Raw genomic sequence first — 7,917 nt, 5'->3', positions numbered from 1 at the left:
ACATACTGATTCATAAGTTCTTGAAATGGATTGAGAAATCCTCACTCAAGGAATCAACAAGTTCTAACTGAATAACAATGTATGAATTATAGTCCAAAGAAAATTTCTGAAGAACTACATGGCTTGAGTATAAAGTGAAAAACCATACTAAATTCTCATAATAGTGCTTAGATTCTCTGCTTTCACCAATTTGGTATTGTGGTCCTCGAGTCATGGATCTCAGGACCAAAATGGTGGAAGTCATGGATCTGAGAACCATTATGGGAATTCAGTCGTAAAAACCATAACAATATGAGCATAGCTACACAAAATTGCGTCAAAGGGAAAACCACAAAACATTTGATATATGCAACTATGCAAGATCCGCAAAACTGTTAGAGACGTTAGTTTGTTACATATTCTAGTTATACTCGAAAACACACTTAAAAAAATGCAAAAACTGAAATTTCCAAGATAAAGTTGTTTGATACAGGTCCAATTAAAGTAAACAAGTAAAACTTTTGGAAAACATTATAAATTTTAAGACAGAAAAAAAAAGAAGAGATATTTTGGATTGGGATAGCCCGCGTGGCCATCACGGCCCCAGCAAGCAGAGAGAGGGGGGCTCTGACCGCGGGCAGTCTTCATCGCAGATTTCGACACAGCGGAAGGCCGCTCCTCCGTGTCCAACTCTTCTCGGGGCAGAGCCGCCTGCAACTACCTCCAAGGGAGGAAGAAGGGTTGCTCCGCCCCCGCCCCTCGCTGCCGCATTGGAAGAAGGGAGAGTTGTTCGGAGAAGGCAGTAACTTAGCCGTGGCGGATCTGCTCAGATAAGATCAAGTAGTGTTAGGGTTTACTGGTTTAGGGTTTCTAGTGGCCTTTATATATAATCCCCTATTTATATAGTTTTTACCGCAATAATAACTTCGCTCATTAAATTTTTTTTTTTTAATAAAAAATATTTGATAAATTGCAAGGTCCTAAAAAAACTGAATCGGACCGGCCGAATTAACCGAGAATAAGTATTTTGACTGGTCCGATTAACTCAAAGAACCGCTTGACAAAAAAAATAGTGTGAAAAGTAGTTAAACTGACGGTTAATCGATAAATCGTTAGAATCGGCCCGATTTTTGGAGGCTTACCGGTTTGGATCAATACACCTCAAAATTGCGTCATTTATATTTTTTATAAAAAAAAACACAAATCAGAAAAAGAAGATCCACCCCAATCCTTTTCATAAATGTAAAAATTAGGCCGAAGAGGTCGGATCGATTGAAAAATCGATGAACTAGATCTCCAATCTATTTAGGCTAATATAAAGACCGTTTAAGTTTCAGAACTGGTAAGAACCGATTAAGTCAGTGAAAATTGGTCAAAAGTGGTGAAAAACTGATCTAATTGAACCGTTCAAGAGAAAATTCTAAATTTGATGAAGAAGTAGCTTGAACTTGGATTTTTTTTATACTACATGCTTCTCTTGCCATTACACTATTTTATTCCTTAATATTTTATATGCTAATTATTAATTATATAATAAAATCGCACAATAATTTTTTAGATATTATTTTAATTTTATATTCACTTATATTTAAATTAATTATTTTTTATTATTCATAATTATTAATATAAATATTATTAAATATGTAATCAAATATTTTTATTAATTATAATATAGTTATTTTTTATGATCATATAATATTTATTAATATTATTTTCAATAAATACATATAGTTTATAACAATATAATAAATATAAAAATACTTTAATATAAAAATAAAATAAAAAAATCTTTATCATGAAAAAATACTAGAATTTTATATACTTATTTAATAACAATCGAATTATAACTTGTTAATTATAATTTGTTGAAATTTGATTATTTTTAAAATATTAATAAAAATATATATTTTACATTTGTAAATCTTTATAAGATTGATTCTACCAGTTCAACCAATAACTTATCAATTGAACCAATAAATCAATAAACCAGTAGTCTAACCAGTTCAATCATCAGTTCGATTCTTACGACCCTTTCTCCTTAAGTCTCTCTCGCGCATAGAAAATTCTAATACCCTTCTTAGAGCAGCCACCAGCCACCATCCCAAACTCATCACCCAAACAGTCAAGCAGGTCGTCTTTTTATCTAATTGGAAAGGTCTGCTCGACCCTCTTCTCATTGTTCGTCTTTTTCTTGTCGTTGCACGAAGGATTGCTGGTCCGTCGGTCATCGTCTCTTCGAGCTTTCTGTCTCTCTCTTTGAGCTCGTTTCCCTATTCGAGCTCTCTCTCGTTTTCTCTGTCCGAGTTCACTTCTCTTCTTCGTCGCCGTCACTTCCTTCCTTCATCGCCGCTGGTAAGCACTTTTGCTTCAATTTATTTTTGCTTATTTTGAGTTGATTCTGTGATTCAATTTGTTAATAGTTCTGATTGTGTGATTCTTAATTGCTGGATTTTATGATTCTGAGTTTGGATTTTTGGCTTAGTTTTTTTGTTTTTGGATTCTCAACTTTGGATCATGGTTCTGAAAATCGGACCGGAGTGTCTGGTCGAACCGTGAACAAACAGTATTAACGATTCAGTTAACCATGTAAAACCACCAACTAAAAAATCATTAGCAAACCATTGAACCGGCCAAGAATCGGTTGGTCGGACCGGAACCGGAACCGGCTGGTTTAGATGAAACTATGTCGTTTTGGTTCCCTTCCGTCTTCATTCCAAAGTCCAAACCCCTAACCTAACAGCTTCTCTCCAAATCATAAAAGGGAGTTAAAACAGGAAACCATAGCTTCTCCACCACCGCCGCAAGGGCTGCCGCCGTCCGTCGCGCTCAGGCACTACCATTGTCGTCTGGTCGTTCGTGCTTCTTCTTCCTTCAAGAATGGCAGCTTCTTCCTCGAGCTCGGCGCGTTAGTCCCTGGTATTCATCAGCTCCGTCGCGCGCTCAGGCACCATCGTCTTCGTCTGGTCGTCGTGCTCGAAGTCCCCAACCCACCAATTGCAGCTTCTTGCTCGAGCTCGGAGTCTTTGAGTCTACTCTTCGTTTGCTCAACCGCAGGTTCTTCCAACCACCGTCTTCTGAGTCGTGTTTGTCGCCTGGCCTCTGTCTCCGTCGCGCTTCTGCCCCTCTGCTCAGAAGAAAAACCCTTCTCCATTCCAATTTCCTTCCTTCGAGTTCAGAGAGCAGAAGCTCAACCAAGAAAAAAACCCTAGACTTCGAAGGTCAGTTCACTGCTAACTTCTGCCTTTTTTATTTATGCCATATTCAGTGATTATTTGATTACTGATTATTTGAATGTTTTGCGTTTTAATATTTTTATTGAATGATTATTTGATTACTAATGAGCTCTGGTTCTGCTGTGTTGCTGTTTTTGTGTGTTGTGATTTTTTATTGAATGAGCTCTGATTCTGCTGTGTTGCTGTTTTGTGTGTTCTTTATTTTTTATTCTGTAAGTTAACTACTTGCCCTTTCTCTAGTCCATAGTATCTTGCAATTGCATCTGTTTGTAGAATGTGGGGTAGCTGACAACAACAAAGCTTCAAACCAGAATAATATAATAGTGTCTTGTAATGTGAACAATAATTCTGACTCTAAGACGGTCATAATCAAATTTTATGCACAAAAAAATGTAATGTGACACTGTAATGCATCATTTATGCTCTGTTCTGAATTTCTGATTTTTGAATAATCATTGATAAGTTGTGTTGTTGAAATTATTGATAAAAATGGCTTTGCTATGCTGCTGCTGCTGCTGTTTTCTAATTTCAGAGTCTGCTATTTTTGAATTTTTGTTGATAGATTTATTGATTTCAGGGTTTAGGTAATTATTTGTTGCTGTTTTGTAAATTTTGTTGCTGTTAAACAAATTGCTTGAACTGAATTGTGTGTTTCGAGGTCCTCTGAATCCTAGATCCCTTTCCAAATTAAAGGTTTTGACTTTGAAAAATTGCCCCTTTTTAGGAACCATTTTTTGCAATGGGGCTATTCAATATCTCTCAGAGCTCCAGATACTGAAAATTCACAGTTGCTTTAGATTAGAAGAACTTATTCTAGTCACAGAGATCGGTGAGAATGTTCTTCCAAAGCTGGAGGTGCTGCTGCTAGCTAACTTGCCAAGACTCAGATTTGTAGCCATAGACATGACATTGAGATGGTCCTCTCTAGAGCAAGTAAATATATACAGGTGCTCTTTGTTGAAATCTTTACCATTTTGCAAGTATAAGGAAACAAACTTAAGATCCATGTGGAATGAGTTGAAGTGGAGACACAAAGCTCAATACCAAGATTCCCTTGAATGAGCTTACATTTTAGCCATATTTCTTCATGGTTCACATTACTGTTTTATGAAGAAATAAAAAGCGAGTTGTGCTTGTGGCTGTTGCATTAGGGTGTTTATTTGTAATTTATTTATTATTTTATTCTAAAACGGTTTTTTCGATTGAACCACGGTTGGACCGGTTAGACCAGTGAACCAATGAACCAGTGACTAAAGCAGTTCGATGACCGGTCCGGTTCTCAGAACCTTGCTTTGGATGCTGAGTTTTCTTGAATACTATGGATAATCGTAAATTTTCCAAGCCCTTGAAGTTGATGCTGGAAAATTTTGAATCCAAGGATAATTTTGATGATGATGCTGTTGTTGATCAACAAAGTGAGATTTTTGGGTTGTGGAACATGGTTAAGGATAGGCTTGCATTGCCATTATTGATTGATCTTTTTGACAAAGTTGGATTGGACTTTCCACCGTGTTTCATGTCCCCACAGAACTTAGATGATGATTTTGGAGAGTTTTCCTAGTGTTGTTGTGGCTAGGGTGGCTTGCTTGAGGAATAATGACCTCTGGAAGAAGTTTGAGGAGGAGTTTGGGGAAGCTGGGAGTAGAGTGAAGTTCTTTAAGGAATATTTTGCTTTACACTGGGAATCAAAGAAGAGATCAATGCAACCGGATTTTTATGCATTATTTCGGCAAGGAGAGATCTTAATCCTTTTGGAAATTTTTTATTTTGCAAGTTTTTTATGATTAAATATGGACAAGTTATTATGCGAAATTACAAAATTTTGAATTTTATTAGTTTAGAAATCATTGAATTTGGATGTTTGAAATTGTATATTTAACTAAACCAGTTCGACTACGGTTGGACCATTGAACCATTGAATCAATCACTTGACCGGTTCAGTTCTGGCAACCTTGGTTTTCTCTGTTCTGATTCTGATTCTTTCTTTCACGGTGCTTTTACCTGTATGAGGAAGCATCGACGGTGTGGCGCGCGTGTTTGAAGGAATGGTGCCAACCCGAATAGCTTCTCTGTCTCGTTTTCGCCTTCATCAACACATGGGTACTCTCTTTCACTCCATTTTCAATCTTCCTCCTTTTGCTTCTTTTCATTTCCCCATATTTCACTTTACTTCTATAGTTAGTGCCACAAACCTTGATGATCATGATGATGATTGTGAGAGGAATAACAAAAGAAACGACTTCAGGAACTCCTTGATAGACAAGTGTAAGCTTGGTAAACTGAGTAATGTTGGTGAAGCTTTTGACTTGTTTCATTCTATGGCTATGATGAAGCCTTTGCCATCTGTGTTTGACTTCACTTTGTTGTTGGGTGTGATTGTGAGGATGAAGCATTACACAACTGTGATATCTTTGGTCCAATACATGTATTCTTCTTTGGGCATAAAACCTGATTGCTTTACTCTTAATATTGTGATTAATTGCCTTTGTCGAATAAAGTTGACGCCTTTCGGGTTCTCTGTTTTTGCGAGCATGCTCAAGCTTGGATTGGAGCCACCTCTGTCGACTTTCACTGCTCTCATTAATGGGCTTTGCATGCAAGGCGATGTGGCTCGGGCAGTGGGGACGCTTCAAAGTTTGAAAAGCATGGGTTATCAATTGGATGTTTACACTTATGGAGCGTTGATTAATGGATTGTGTAAGATGGGCGACGACACTAATGCAGCTATTGAGTGGCTACATAAGATGGAAGAAAGAGATTGTAGATCCAATGTTGTAGTTCACAGCACAATTATTGATAGTTTGTGCAAGGATGGATTGGTGTCTGAGGCTTTAAATATGTTCTCAGAAATGTGCAGCAAAGGTATTAAACCAAATATCGTCACATACGGTTGTTTGATTCAAGGTCTTTGTAATTTTGGCAGATGGAAAGATGCTGCTTCCCTGCTGGATGAGATGATGAAAGTGGGGATGATGCCAGATTTGCAAACTCTAAATATTTTAGTGGATGTTTTCTGCAAAGATGGAAAAGTTATGCAGGCTAAGAGTGCAATTGGATTTGTGATTCTGATGGGCGAGCGGCCAGATGCCTTTACCTATAATGCATTGATTGATAGACATTGTTTGCAAAAGGAAATGAATGAAGCCATGAAAATATTTAACTCAATGGTTACTAGGGGCTGTTTACCTGACATTGTAACTTACACATCACTTATACATGGATGGTGTATGATTAAAAACATAAATAAGGCTATGCATCTTTTGAATGAAATGGTCAATGCTGGATTCGTTCTCGATGTTGTCACTTGGACCACTCTTATTGGTGGGTTTTGTCGAATTGGTCGACCATTGGCTGCAAAAGAACTCTTTTTTAGTATGCACAAACATGGCCAGATGCCCAATCTCCAGACTTGTGCTGTTATGTTGGATGGTCTATGTAAATGCCAGCTTCTTTCCGAGGCAACATCGTTGTTTGAATTAATGGAGAAGAGTGGTCTGGATCTTAACATTGTGATTTATAATATTATGCTTGATGGAATGTGGGCCGTTGGAGAAGTAAAGGGGGCATGGAAACTTTTTTCTTCTTTGCCTGCTAAAGGTCTGCAAATTAATTTGTATACTTATAAGTTATAACATTATGGTTAAAGGTCAATGTAAACAAGGTTTAATAGATGAAGCTGAAGACTTACTTACGAACATGGAAGAGAATGGCTGCCCGCCAAACTACTCCACTTACAATGTTTTTGTCCAAGGGTTACTAATTAAAAGAGATCCTTTAAGGTCCATGAAATACCTTCAAATAATGACAGACAAAGGCTTTTCAGTAGATGCTACCACCACAGAATTGATTATCAATTACTTATCCACTAATCAAGGAGACACTGCATTTCGAGAATTTTTGTTCCCAAAAAGATAGTACATTGAGTCTGGCCTTTTGATTCATCCATGTAAATAATACTAGAAAATCAATATCATTCAAGAGCTTCCAGCTGACAACTTATGCAATTATGAAGTTGATCCTTGACTTAGATCCTTTTAAAATACTCAAGAATTTGGTTTTTCCTATAACTTGTTGGGGATGTTTGTGAATATAATCATTCTTTAGCTACCCAACAATTATAGTATGAGAGTTGGGGTGTGTTTGGTTTAACGTTAGAGAGAAGAAAAGTGCGTTTAAGTTTCTTGAATGCTGTTTTTTTGTGTTTGGTAATTTTTTCTGCTTTGAATGCAAACGTGATTTTTCATCCAAAACGCGGTTCATTGAAACAAGAAGTTGTAGTTTTTGCGTTCACTTAGGTAGCGTTTGTTTTGATGTATTGAGACAGAAACTGAAAGATTGAGACTTAGTATCATGTTTGTTGGTTCAGAGACTGTTACTAAAATTTCTATATCTAAAATTTCAGTATTTTAGTACCTCCAAAAAGTAGGGACATAGGGGACTAAAATTTTTAGAGATGAAGATTGAAATTTTAATAACATTTTATACCTAAAATATTCTCATTTCAATTAATTAATTCTAATTTTATCCTTTGTACAAATTAAATTAGAGTTTCATTCTTGTTTTAATTTCTGTCTTCTCATTTAGGATTAGGACAGAATGTCGTACCTGTAGGGAGGGATAGGTCCTTCTCCTTTTATAGTCCGTACTCGGGTGGGCCCCTCGTGTTAGGATCCGGCGGGTCGGCTATGCGTAACCAGACCCGGAT

General features: G+C 36.9%; 1 pseudogene; it reads left to right on the top strand.

The window, feature by feature from the left end:
- The first annotated feature begins 2,713 nt into the window (after window positions 1–2,713).
- On the top strand, window positions 2,714–7,368 carry LOC130939185 (putative pentatricopeptide repeat-containing protein At1g12700, mitochondrial; annotated as a pseudogene).
- The last annotated feature ends 549 nt before the right edge of the window (window positions 7,369–7,917 follow it).

Source organism: Arachis stenosperma, chromosome 7 (assembly GCF_014773155.1).
Source record: "Arachis stenosperma cultivar V10309 chromosome 7, arast.V10309.gnm1.PFL2, whole genome shotgun sequence".
NCBI lineage: Eukaryota > Viridiplantae > Streptophyta > Magnoliopsida > Fabales > Fabaceae > Arachis > Arachis stenosperma.
This window is presented reverse-complemented; position numbering and strand designations above follow the sequence as displayed.